This window comes from Chiroxiphia lanceolata, chromosome 4 (assembly GCF_009829145.1).
Source record: "Chiroxiphia lanceolata isolate bChiLan1 chromosome 4, bChiLan1.pri, whole genome shotgun sequence".
NCBI lineage: Eukaryota > Metazoa > Chordata > Aves > Passeriformes > Pipridae > Chiroxiphia > Chiroxiphia lanceolata.
Genome location: NC_045640.1, coordinates 75,760,241 through 75,773,163, shown reverse-complemented (window position 1 = coordinate 75,773,163; position 12,923 = coordinate 75,760,241). Strand labels below are relative to the sequence as shown.

At 56.5% G+C, this 12,923-nt stretch overlaps 4 long non-coding RNA genes across 5 annotated transcripts in view; all 4 read left to right on the top strand.

Annotated features, from left to right (window-relative positions):
• Positions 1 to 1,096: 1,096 nt before the first annotated feature.
• On the top strand, positions 1,097 to 1,987 carry LOC116785731. Of its 2 annotated transcripts, none has more exons than XR_004356679.1 (3): positions 1,097 to 1,111; positions 1,307 to 1,423; positions 1,952 to 1,987. It is a non-coding gene; the product is annotated as an uncharacterized LOC116785731 (long non-coding RNA). The 2 variants fall into 2 exon arrangements; XR_004356680.1 differs by having other exon boundaries at positions 1,934 to 1,984.
• Positions 1,988 to 3,436: 1,449 nt separating this feature from the next.
• Positions 3,437 to 5,708, top strand: LOC116785701. Its single transcript, XR_004356637.1, has 4 exons — positions 3,437 to 3,472; positions 3,597 to 3,903; positions 4,892 to 5,021; positions 5,503 to 5,708. It is a non-coding gene; the product is annotated as an uncharacterized LOC116785701 (long non-coding RNA).
• A 1,222-nt stretch (positions 5,709 to 6,930) lies between these two features.
• Positions 6,931 to 8,135, top strand: LOC116785726. Its single transcript, XR_004356673.1, has 3 exons — positions 6,931 to 6,990; positions 7,409 to 7,587; positions 8,028 to 8,135. It is a non-coding gene; the product is annotated as an uncharacterized LOC116785726 (long non-coding RNA).
• Positions 8,136 to 11,379: 3,244 nt separating this feature from the next.
• LOC116785723 overlaps positions 11,380 to 12,923 on the top strand; it is an 18,021-nt gene continuing 16,477 nt past the window's right edge. Inside the window, exon 1 of the long non-coding RNA XR_004356669.1 lies at positions 11,380 to 11,479. This is a non-coding gene — a long non-coding RNA (uncharacterized LOC116785723). The remainder of the gene's footprint in view (positions 11,480 to 12,923) is intronic.

Here is a 12,923-nt window from a genome sequence, read left to right as displayed (position 1 = left end):
TCCGGCGACCGAGTTTACCCAAATTAGCGTCCCTCGCTGATTTCTGCGCTTTCGCCCCTAAAAATCTTCATGTTATTCCCCCCCGCACACCCCCCGGGAGAGACGGGAGACCGCGAGTCCCGCCGTGCCGCCGGAACCGGCCCTTAACTCGAGCAGGGAGCGCTGCACCGGCAGCGCTGGTGGGGCCGGGGAAGGGCGGGTGGCAGCGGCGTTCTTGGGGGTTGGCCGGGCGGGGCTGGGCCGGCCTGGGGAGCGGGCCGGGCTGGCCGGGGGGCGGTGCTGCGGGGCGGGACGGGCGGGAGGTGCCGGGTGACGGCGGGGAAGCCGCGGCGGGGCCCGGGGGCTGCAGCTCTCTGGCTTCCCGACTGGCTTTGCAGACATTCGCCACCTTCAGAGGAGGCACAAATCCCCGCGGAGCTGAGCGAGGGGTGCGGGGAGCGCAGGGAGCTGGGGCGGGGCTGTGACCAGGGCAGGGTGTGCGCAGGGCCCCAACACCCGCACGCAAAACCGGCCCGAAACAGCCCCAGAGCGAAGCGCCGCGGGATCGCCCCGGCCCCGCCCCTCGACCCGCCCGGCTCCGCATCTCGACCCCCCCCGGCTCGCGCCGGCCCCACCCCCCGGCCCGCCGGCCCCGCCCTTCGAGCCGGCCCCCGGCCCGCCCGCCCCGCCCCCGAGAACGCCGCTGTCCCCGTAGGCCCCGCTCCCCTTATCCCGCGAGAGCTCCCGGCCGGGCCGTGCCCGCGGAGCTCCCACCCGCCCTTCCCCGGCCCCAGCAGCGCTGCCGGGGCGGCGGCGGCGGCGGGAGCCGCGCTGAGGGAACGGGGGGCGGGGCCGCGCCGAGGGGCGGGGCCGGGCTGAGCGGGCGGGGCGGGGCCGCAGGGCCAGGCGGGCTGCGATTGGGCGGAGGCGCTCGAGTGCTGATTGGGCAGCGCTGCCGGCCCGCGCTATAGAAGGGCCGGCGGGGCAGGTGCGGGCGGTTGTGTGTGAGGGCTGCGGGGGCGGCTCCGCTGCTGCCCGGGCTGCGGAGGGGAGAGCGCCTGGGCCGCTGGGTTTATGGACCGGGGCAGCTGCGAGCGTTTAGGGGCGCGTTGTGCTGGGCGGCGGGGACCGGGTAAGCCCCTTACCTGCCGGGTGACCCCGGGGGGAGCCGGGGCAGGGCTGCGGGGCTGGTGCTCTCTGGGTGTCTCGGGTTTTGCTTTGCAATTCCAAAACCTTTCCCCGTGCAGGGTTACGAGGCAAAGACTGCTTGAACTTGCATTTTCGGCGCTGCGTTAATGCTTTTTGCTCGCTCTGTGTCGGTTTCCAGGCTGGCTCGTGGTTTCCCCTGGTGCGGAGGCGAGTTGTGCTTCCTGCGGGGAGAGAGAAGGGCCTCGGGAAGCTGCTCCATGACCCCCAGCTGTGCCGAGCCCGGGAGTCTGTCCAGGTAAGAGCGGGGCTTGTACTGCCAGGGAGGAGCTGGGTTTGCTGTTGGCAGATAGAATATGCCCGTGCCTTTAAATGCGAGGACAGGCAGAAGCTGGGAGGGACCCTGAACAGGTTTGAAAAGACCTTGACTGTGGGGGAATTGTCCTGGTAAAATGATTCCTTTTTTGCAGGGAGGCAGTTTGCAAGGACAGGGGAGTTGCTGTGCTCTTTAGCAGAAATACTCCCCTTGGCATGTCTAGGGTGAGGAAATGTTGGCCACGTGTGGGCTGGAGCAAAGGTGTGTGGGTGCCTGTGTGTGACGCCCGTGGGTGTGCAGGAAGGGGGTTCTGGTGCCATGGGAGCTGCCAGGGAGCCAAAAAGGGCACAGTTGTCTGGAAAAGGCAAGAAGTCTCGGCCTCTGTTGACACCTGTACCAAAGGAGATGCAAATTTTCCCTTTCTTATCTGCAGACTTCACAAAACTCCCTAGGAAAGGAAGCTTTAGATTCCTTCCCAGCTTTATGCTAAAGGTTTCCTTGCTCTCTCAGCAGGATGTCGAGTGCCACCATGTCCCTGAGGTCACCTTTTCTGCTGTTGGGAGAGCACGTGGTGGATGGAGAGGATCCCCAGGCATCTGCAGGGACTCGTACAGCTGTGATGTTCCTACAGCCCTCGTGAGAGGGACTTTCCGGGTACCATGGGTCATGTGCCAGCTCTCCTGCTGGAGCTTTTGTCTGCTGTGTTTGAACACAAAGAGCACAACTAAAGTCAGGTCTGTTCTGGAGTGTGTTACACTCGTGCAAAGCTCCTTCCCTCTGTTTATTTTCTGTTCTGGAAAGCACAGTCTGGGGTTCCTGGGCACTTGGTATTAAATGATACCAGAGAAGTAACTTTGTACAGAAAGGGGAAAGGAGCTGCCTGTTGGAGGTCAGATGTCCCTGATAAAAGCTTTATGGTTTTTCACTCAGTAAGCTCTAAAAATATCTCAGAGTGTGTAGGAATGCCTGGCTTGTAAAACTCACCAGCTGAGCCTTAGAGGCTTCTTTGCAGAGCTGAGTTGAGGCAGCAGAATTGGCCCCCAGGAGGGACTCTGTGCCTGCTCTCCCGTGGCTCCAAGGGATCTCTGGGCCTTCACGCCGGCACCGAGATTTTCTCGGGAAGGGCCTCAGATCCCCGGACCAGTCTGGGACACAGGCAAGATCCCCCTGCCTTTAGAAATGAGGCCTTCTTGGGGCTTCCTGCCCGTCCACGGTGCTGGGTTCCCAAGAAGGCCTCTTGAAATGCCTTTTGGGCTGTGCATTGAAGCCTTGGCAGCAAATTGGGCCCCTGGAGGGACAGTGCTGTTGGTGCCCCTCGGGCTGGGGCACCCCGAGGACTCCAGCGCGCACCGAAAGGATTATTCGGGGAGATCCTCGGGGTGCCCGGCCCTGGGGAGCTCAAAGCAAGGTCCCTGCAATGGATTCAGGCATTGCTGACAGTATCCCAGGGCTACCTGGCCCTGCTAGACATGGAGCTCTCTCATGGGCTGTAATTGGGTGATAAAAGTGGGGCTCCAAGTGCCAAAGAAGGGTGGGATTGGGATTAAGAAATGAGCAGTGATGGTGCAATTGGCTGTTTGCTCTGGAATGTGACTGTAAGAGCTGCAGGAGTGCAAGGTGTGTGTTCCAGTCCCCAGCATTTGGGTTGCACATGTCCTGGTCAGACACAGGTCCAACTTCCTCAGTCCTTAACAGAGTAGAGGGAGAATTAAGGACTGGCACTGTTAAGGTGATTGGTGTGACAGGGGTCAGACTGGGAAAACGTTGGGTGATTCCTGAGTTTGTCTGTTTGCCAAACTCACCCAAACCTGTGCTAGGAAGAGATGGAGTGGAAAAGTTGAGGCAGCAATGAAATGGAAAACTGGGGCTATTGACACTGTAATTGCTGAAACTAAATGTGTCCAAGCAGCAGCTCTTGTTGTGCAGGGAATAACTCCTGTCAGCAGCAAGGGCCCGACTGAAGTGGCAGCTGCAGTTGTTCCTGTGGTGTGGGCCAGTGGAATTGCAGGAGAGTGGAAGAGGGCAGAACCTGTAGGTTTTACCTCTAATGTGGGATCTCTCCTGGTAAGGCCAACCCAGTATCCTTTAAAATCAGAATGCCAGCTTGGATTGGTTGCAGTTACAGCTAAATTTGCTCCTCCTGGTTTGCTTATAGAATGTGAATGCAAGAACCTGCCAAGAAAACCAATGGCCAAGATGATTGATGAGTGCAGGACCTGAGAGAACCCCTGTAAGTGACAACCTCGAGTAGTTTCCAGTATTGGATTTAAAAGATGGCCTTTGCTGCATCTCCTGGAGCGAGGAAAGCCAAGAAACCTTTGCTTTTGCAGGAGAAAATGGGGAAAGCGGGAAGGAAGAAGAGAAGCCCCGTGACTCCTCCCTGAGCCCCAGACAGCCCAGGAACTGCTTCCCTGGGAATGGTGGCACGGGCTGGACTCTGGATTGCTCCCTCTGGATGTGTGGTAAGACTGTGATGCCAACTTTTAAAAACAGAGCCTGTAAGGATTTGCTGCCTTGGCTGGATGGTGCAAGGGCAGCCTTTAAGCAGCTGAAGCATTCCCTGAGGAGAGCTCTGGGTCTGCCAGATGTCTCAGAACTGTTGGCAGCATCTTTGGTGGGGAGGGCAAAGAAAGGCCAAGGTGTGCAGTGACCTGCCTGAGAAGGGACTTTGAGTTCATGGCATCCCTGATGGTGATCTTTGTGGGCTGTTCCCCCTGTAGGGCAGGTGATAGTCCCAGCTACAGTGATGGGAGAAAAGATTAAAAGGGAGCCAAAAGAGCTGGAAATGCTGCGGGAGGCTCTTGACCAAGAGAGTTTGCTGAGTTCCCCCTGACAGAAGGACAGTGATAGCTTTTGAGTGCTAGGAGATCCTTTGAATAGGTAGCCTTGAGTGTGTCCTTGTTGCCCCAGTAGGCCTTGTCCAACTCCCCATAGTCCATGAGATACACATATTAAAGTTGAAAATTGAAATGTTTAAAATCTTTCTAATCCTTTGTTGGCTTGAGGCTCTCCCCTGCAGGAACTCCAGGAACTCCTGGTGCCGCCTGGGCCGATGGATTGGACGCCCCAGCCCCTCCGTTCCTGCCCAGCCACTGGGGCCGTGTCGAGTGGTGGCACTGCCAGCCCTGCAGGTGAAGGGGAAAGGGCCTTTGCAGGTCTTGGGGATCCCATTTACAGCAGGTAAAGTTGCAGAACAAGGACGTGGGGTCTGTTATTCTTGAGTTAGGAAAGCTCCTTTTGCTTGGTGAGCAGAACAAAGTGGATCCTTCAGAGTTCCCATCCGTGTTTGTGTCTCAGCCTGTGTTATGATTCAGGGCTGTCAGTTGTTGTCACTGAGGAGTCAAACTCTGCTTTAAATAAGGAGACACTGGCCTGATGGCCCAGTGTCAAGGAAAAAGGGGAAATGATGTCTGAGTGTTGAGATGTAACAAGAGCTAATCCTTTTTGCAGTGGGATGGAGCCTGGAAACTGCCCAGAGCTGAGCCAAGGGATTTCAAGGGACCAAGCAAGGGAGGTGAAGAAAGAAGGAAGAAGGGAACTGAGGCAGCAGCCAAGCAACACCAAGTTGCTGTGTCAGCAGGTGAGTTGTGTTGAGGTTCCTCAGGCAGGCACTGAGGACTTGGAGGGCTCCAGACAGAGCAGACCTGGGAAGGCCCTCGGTGAAGCCCCTCAGAAACCTGAAACCCCTGGGCCTTTTCGGGAGCCTGAGCTATTGCAGCCCTGGGGATGGCTTTGGTTTCCTTCTCTCCTCAGAGTAGAACTGTGTGGGAGAGTCTGTGATCTCCCTGATTTTTGTATCACAACTGAAACGTGGAAGAAAGTTGACCTTGTGTAATGTCCCCGCTGACTTGGCCGGGTTGAACCCACAGGGCCAGATTGTTGTAGTGTGCAGGTTATTGTTTGTGTCTGAGCAGTTTGGGGTTTATTTGCCAAGGGAGGCTGTGGAATGTTATGGTGTTTTTGTCCCAATATTTGGAGGCAGTGCCCTGGATTAGTTGATTTCTGCCTGGCTCCCTGATGTCTGAGTTCTGAGGTGTACCAAGAACTGGTAGTTTTTGCAGTGGGATGTACCCTAGAAACTGCCTGGAGCTGAGCCAAGGAACTGAAAGGGACTGAGCAAGCAAAGTAAAGAAAGAATGAAGAAGGGAACTGAGGCAGCAGCCAAGCAGCACCGAGCTCCTCTACAACCAGGTGAGTTGTCTTGAAGTTGATAAGGTGGTCACTGAGAACTTTGGGGGCTGCAGGCACAGGTGAGCACCAGAGACCCCTGATGGTGAGACCTTATAAAGGTTTCTGTATATGGGAACAGGTGTTGAGAGTGTCCTGAATATGGAACAGGAATGCAGGGAAGGAAAATGAACCCTCCTGTAATGCTGCCCCCTCCCACGAGCTGCAGTGGAGGCACCTCCGTGTGCCCTTTGGGAGCGGATTGCCAGGACACCCGGCGGGCTGGGATCATGGCAGGGTGTTGTAAGCAAGGAATGCCTGGCTTGTAAAACTCACCAGCTGAGCCTTAGAGGCTTCTTTGCAGAGCTGAGTTGAGGCAGCAGAATTGGCCCCCAGGAGGGACTCTGTGCCTGCTCTCCCGTGGCTCCAAGGGATCTCTGGGCCTTCACGCCGGCACCGAGATTTTCTCGGGAAGGGCCTCAGATCCCCGGACCAGTCTGGGACACAGGCAAGATCCCCCTGCCTTTAGAAATGAGGCCTTCTTGGGGCTTCCTGCCCGTCCACGGTGCTGGGTTCCCAAGAAGGCCTCTTGAAATGCCTTTTGGGCTGTGCATTGAAGCCTTGGCAGCAAATTGGGCCCCTGGAGGGACAGTGCTGTTGGTGCCCCCCGGGCTGGGGCACCCCGAGGACTCCAGCGCGCACCGAAAGGATTATTCGGGGAGATCCTCGGGGTGCCCGGCCCTGGGGAGCTCAAAGCAAGGTCTCTGCAATGGATTCAGGCATTGCTGACAGTATCCCAGGGCTACCTGGCCCTGCTAGACATGGAGCTCTCTCATGGGCTGTAATTGGGTGATAAAAGTGGGGCTCCAAGTGCCAAAGAAGGGTGGGATTGGGATTAAGAAATGAGCAGTGATGGTGCAATTGGCTGTTTGCTCTGGAATGTGACTGTAAGAGCTGCAGGAGTGCAAGGGGTGTGTTCCAGTCCCCAGCATTTGGGTTGCACATGTCCTGGTCAGACACAGGTTCAACTTCCTCAGTCCTTAACACAGTAGAAGGAGAATTAAGGACTGGCACTGTTAAGGTGATTGGTGTGACAGCGGTCAGACTGGGAAAACATTGGGTGATTCCTGAGTTTGTCTGTTTGCCAAACTCACCCAAACCTGTGCTAGGAAGAGATGGAGTGGAAAAGTTGAGGCAGCAATGAAATGGAAAACTGGGGCTATTGACACTGTAATTGCTGAAACTAAATGTGTCCAAGCAGCAGCTCTTGTTGTGCAGGGAATAACTCCTGTCAGAGCAAGGACCCGACTGAAGTGGCAGCTGCAGTTGTTCCTGTGGTGTGGGCCAGTGGAATTCCAAGAAAATGGACAAGGGCAGAACCTGTAAGAATTACCCCTAAGCCTGAGTCTCTACTGGTAAGGCAAACCCAGTATCCTTTAAAATTAGGAAGCCAAGCTGCCTTGGTTCCAGTAACAGCTAAATTTGCTAATCATGGTTTGATAGTAGAATGGGAATGCAAGGACCAGTAAAGAAAGGAAATGGGCAAGGTGATTGATTTCTGGGAGCAGGGGCTGGCAGACAGTGGCACTGGATGTTTGGTTGTGGTTGGGAATGAGCAGCTTGGCGTCCCCAGGGTTGTCTGTGCTGGGGGTGGGTTTGGGTCCTGTGTGGCCACAGGTCTGTGCAGCAGCTGGAGCCTGGTCAGGTTTGGGGGCTGTGGTGTGCCAGGCTCCTGAGCCTGTTGTGCCTGTTTCCTTTCAGTGTCCCAGTGTCCCTGCTTGGCTGTTGGTTGCCCTGCAGGCAGAAGAGCCCAGGCCTGAGCTGGCTGAGTGTTGGTGTGACCCACAGTGGGTGTCCCCTGCCCTCGGGACAGTCCCCAGAGCTCCCTTTGGCATCCCCTGGTGAAGGGTGGGAGCTGCCCAGAGCCAGCAGCATCCAGCTGGAGGATCCAGGAGGATGCAGCTGATGTTGCCTGGGAGGTAAGAGGTGGGGGTGCAGGAGCTGGCAGGGGTGTTTGCAGGCAGAGGGAGGGCAGGAGCAGGAGAATTGCAGCTGCCAGCAGCTGGGGCAGTGCTGGATGGAGTCGGGGCTGGGAAAGGGCCCTGAGTGTCGGGGCAGGGGAGAGCCCAGGGTGGCCCTGGGAGCCCTGGGGCTGTGAACCAGTGCAGTGGGCAAAGGAATGGGCACTGGAGAGCTGGGCAGACAGCTGGAGGAGTTGCAGGGAGAACCAGGAGACTGGAATCCAGGAGCAGCAGCTCCTTGTGTGTGTGTGTAGAAGCAGGTGTACTGCAGCCCCGAGTGAGGTGGGAAATGAACCTCAGGAGGCTGGGAACGAGTCCCCCAAACTGGTTAAAGTGGGATGGACTCTTCCCAAGAGTCTGAAAAGCTTTTTTTGTTGTTGTTTGTTTTGCTTTATCAGTTGAAAACTGAAGTGATTTTCAAGGTGTTGGCACTTGTTTTCCTGTGTCTTTGGTGAGGTGTTGACTCAGTACCTTTCTTGGAGCTGCTGTTGGATGAAGAGGTGCCCCCAGTTCACTCCTAAGGTCCTGGTTTTCTTCCCTGCTTCTCCCAGCATGTCCAGGAGATGGAATTCCAGTGCTCCAGTCTAGGTGGGTCGTGGTGCTCCCAAAAGGAGCCTTTGTGCCTTCAGAACAAGTTCAGTTGCCACTGGAGCTGTTGGAGAAGTGGAGCATTGGCAGTGAGAGGTGGGGAATGATGTTGTTCTGGCACAGACGAAATGAACAGTGATGGTACAATTGGCTGTTTTCTCTTCAATGTAACTGTGAGAGCTCCAGGAGTGCAAGGTGGGAAAAATGGTTAAAAGAGAGCCACAAGAGCTGGAAATATTCCTGGAGGCTCTTGGCCAAGAGAGTTTGCTGAGTTCCCCCTGACAGAAGGACAGTGGTAGCTTTTGAGTGCTAGGAGATCCTTTAATAGGTAGCCTTGAGTGTGTCCTTGTTGCCCCAGTAGGCCTTGTCCGACTCCCCATCTTCCAGGAGATACACATGTTAAAGTTGAAACTGCTCTTCCTAATCCTTTGTTGGCTTGAGGCTCTCCCCTGCAGGAACTCCAGGAACTCCTGGTGCCGCCTGGGCCGATGGATTGGACGCCCCAGCCCCTCCGTTCCTGCCCAGCCACTGGGGCCGTGTCGAGTGGTGGCACTGCCAGCCCTGCAGGTGAAGGGGAAAGGGCCTTTGCAGGTCTTGGGGATCCCATTTACAGCAGGTAAAGTTGCAGAACGAGGACGTGGGGTCTGTTATTCTTGAGTTAGGAAAGCTCCTTTTGCTTGGTGAGCAGAACAAAGTGGATCCTTCAGAGTTCCCATCCGTGTTTGTGTCTCAGCCTGTGTTATGATTCAGGGCTGTCAGTTGTTGTCACTGAGGAGTCAAACTCTGCTTTAAATAAGGAGACACTGGCCTGATGGCCCAGTGTCAAGGAAAAAGGGGAAATGGTGTCTGAGTGTTGAGATGTAACAAGAGCTGATCCTTTTTGCAGCGGGATGGAGCCTGGAAACTGCCCAGAGCTGAGCCAAGGGATTTCAAGGGACCAAGCAAGGGAGGTGAAGAAAGAAGGAAGAAGGGAACTGAGGCAGCAGCCAAGCAGCACCAAGTTGCTGTGTCAGCAGGTGAGTTGTGTTGAGGTTCCTCAGGCAGGCACTGAGGACTTGGAGGGCTCCAGACAGAGCAGACCTGGGAAGGCCCTCGGTGGAGCTCCTTGGAAACCTTCTAAGGGTAGGTGTGTATGGTGATAAGGGTTGGGAAATGTCCTGAATGTGGACCAGGAATGCAGGGAAGGGAAATGAACCCTCCTGTAATGCTGCCCCCTCCCATGAGCTGCAGTGGAGGCACCTCCGTGTGCCCTTTGGGAGCGGATTGCCAGGACACCCGGCGGGCTGGGATCATGGCAGGGTGTTTTAAGCAAGGAATGCCTGGCTTCTAAAACTCACTAGCTGAGCCTTAGAGGCTTCTTTGCAGAGCTGAGTTGAGGCAGCAGAATTGGCCCCCAGGAGGGACTCTGTGCCTGCTCTCCCGTGGCTCCAAGGGATCTCTGGGCCTTCACGCCGGCACCGAGATTTTCTCGGGAAGGGCCTCAGATCCCCGGACCAGTCTGGGACACAGGCAAGATCCCCCTGCCTTTAGAAATGAGGCCTTCTTGGGGCTTCCTGCCCGTCCACGGTGCTGGGTTCCCAAGAAGGCCTCTTGAAATGCCTTTTGGGCTGTGCATTGAAGCCTTGGCAGCAAATTGGGCCCCCTGGAGGGACAGTGCTGTTGGTGCCCCCCGGGCTGGGGCACCCCGAGGACTCCAGCGCGCACCGAAAGGATTATTCGGGGAGATCCTCGGGGTGCCCGGCCCTGGGGAGCTCAAAGCAAGGTCCCTGCAATGGATTCAGGCATTGCTGACAGTATCCCAGGGCTACCTGGCCCTGCTGGACATGGAGCTCTCTCATGGGCTGTAATTGGGTGATAAAAGTGGGGCTCCAAGTGCCAAAGAAGGGTGGGATTGGGATTAAGAAATGAGCAGTGATGGTGCAATTGGCTGTTTGCTCTGGAATGTGACTGTAAGAGCTGCAGGAGTGCAAGGGGTGTGTTCCAGTCCCCAGCATTTGGGTTGCACATGTCCTGGTCAGACACAGGTCCAACTTCCTCAGTCCTTAACACAGTAGAGGGAGAATTAAGGACTGGCACTGTTAAGGTGATTGGTGTGACAGGGGTCAAACTGGGAAAACATTGGCTGATTCCTGAGTTTGTCTGTTTACCAAACTCACCCAAGGCTGTGCTAGGAAGAGATGGAGTGGAGTCTCTGATCTCCTGGGCAGTTGTTCTGCATGACCTAGGAGTCTCTGGGGTTAGACTGGGCTGTGCAGACAGGGAGCAGTTTGTCCTGTGGAGTTGGGTTGGGTTTGTTCAGGATGCCTTGGGAGGCAGGGCTGGAGAGGCTCCTCTGTTGGCTGTAGTGGTGGAAGGCTGTAGCAGGAGGGCTGGAGCCCTTGGACCTCCTGCTCCCCCCGTGAGCCCCGACGGGACCGTGCCCTTGGCAATGGAGGGCCCCCCATTGCTGAGTCAGCGGTTCCGGGGGCCAGGAGGGATGGGATCAGGATGCCGAGCTCCGCCCAGGGCCAGGGCTGCAGATGTGCAACCAGGGAAAGAACTGAAAGCAGAGGGAGATGGAGGCCAAGCTCCAGCATGGGGATGGGGGAGAAAAGACCCTGCTCCTCAGGTGGAGCTTTGAATTCCCTGGAAAAATGGATCCTGTCAGACGGTTCAGCCCTTGTGGGTGCTGGAGCAGAGGCCTCTGTAATTTATGGTCACCCTGAAAGGGTGCAAGGACAGCAAGTTTTGAGTGCAGGATGAGGTGGGAAACAAAGTGAAGTGGACCAGAGAACAGCTGAGGATAAAACTGGCCCTGTGCCAGAGCAGCCTCGTGCAGTGCTTGTTGGTCCTGTGCAGTGCTTGTTGGTGTCCCTGAGTGTCCCATTGCAGTGGATGTTTCCAAGGGTGCCTTGTGCTGGGAACACTGGGGGCAGTTCCCTTTCCCTGGGCAGGGCAGGCAGGGCATGTTTACCCCCCCTCGAGGGTGGCTCCACAGTCCCACCCTCTGCCCTGGGAGCCTGGCAGAACACCTGGACCCACTGTCCTTGCCAGAGAGGGGACAAGGGATGGTTGGAGGGGTGAGGGAATGGGTCAGGGAGTACAAGCACCATTAGAGTGAATAGTGCAGCACATGGAAAGGAAGGGGGGCAGTTAATCCACACAAAATTCAAGCAGCTGCCCAACCTGTGATATTTTTAGGAACTCAGAGGTGTTGTGGTCCCCAGGAAGTGTTGCCCAGGACTAGGCAGGAGACTTCAGGCTTTGTCACCCCCAGAGCGAGGTGGAAGCCCAGCAGTCAATTGGTTTGTTTGGCTTTTGGTGACAACAAGGTCCTCCTTTGGGACCAATCCTTGGCCTGGGCCGTGAAGTCCCAGGACAGATCTGTGAGTTTGAGTGGGAAATGAGCAGCAGGGAGGGTTGGAAACAGCTCAGGGAGCAATTCAACAGGCTCCGGACCTGTGGCCAATCCGAGCCAGAGAGGGGGAACTAAAGGTTCCTGCCAATGGTAATGGTGCCAGTTGGAGCCTCTGGCAGAAGGAGGGTGGGAAGGAGGTGCCTTTAGGATTTGGGAATAGGAAGTTACTGGAAGCCAGACCGAGGTAGCACCCGTTGGAGAAGCGGCTCTGAGTCTGTTCTTGGGCTTTAGTGGAAACTCCACAAATGCTAAGAGGGCCTGAAATCCCCGTAAGGCCGTGGGTAAAAAGCTCCTCCAGGATGCACAGGTCAGGCCACGCTCAGGAAGGCAGGATCATGACATGGAAAGGGTGTATCCAAGCCAGAGCCAGAGCAGGGGCCGGGGCAGGAGCGAGGCCTCGGGAGGGAGTTGCCAACGGCCCTGTGGTTGAAGCAACAAGTGTAGATCCCCTGGACAGTGAGCACGGATCACTGGGCAAATGGGGAAAAGCCCCAGAGCAAGTGCTGGGAGAAGAGAGGGAGCATGCATGGCTCACTGCTGGGTCAGCCACATCTGTCAGTGGGAAGCACTTTTGGAAAGCAGGAGCTTATAACCCATGCCAGAGGGAGTTCGAAGTCACGCTGGGGAGAGGCAAAAGTAGTGCATGTGCTGAATGAGATGCCCTACCTGTGGGAATATGTTCCTGTGAATAAATGTTAGTGGAGGGAATGATATTGCCATGTTTTAGCTTGATATCTTACAGAACCTGTGGATCCTGGCTGTCCTCACACCCCTTGTGGTCCCTCTGGGCGATGCTGTTGGCCCGGGCAGTTCCCTGGAAAAGGTGCCTGGGTCGGGTGACTTGGTTGGATTTGGATGGGGGTGGAAAAGCAGCTCCAAAACAGGACCCCAGGACCAGGTGACCTGGGAAGCAAATGGCCCTTGCCCAGGGGTCAGTCTCCCTTTGTGCCCGGGGGGACTCTATGGCAGGGCCGGGGTGTGTCGGGCTCGTTGTGCGGGCGGCTGGTGGTGCCCTCAGTGGGATCGGATGGATGGGATTCCATGGGCTGGGGGCACTGGGGCCAGGCAATGCTGTACTTTCCCTTGCGGGGTCCGGGGGGTCTCCCTGGCATCGTTGTCCCCCTGTGTGAACGGTGCCAGTCACTGCCACAGTGCCACAGCAGCAGTGCCCTCCCCTGGGCTCTGCCTGCTGGGCTGTTCTGGGGAAGTGCTGCCAAAAGAGCAAAGGGAGCAGCTTGGGCAGGGGAGGGGACAGTTGGGCATCATCCTCCCGAGGCCAGTATTGATCAGGGTGGTAATTTATGAGATG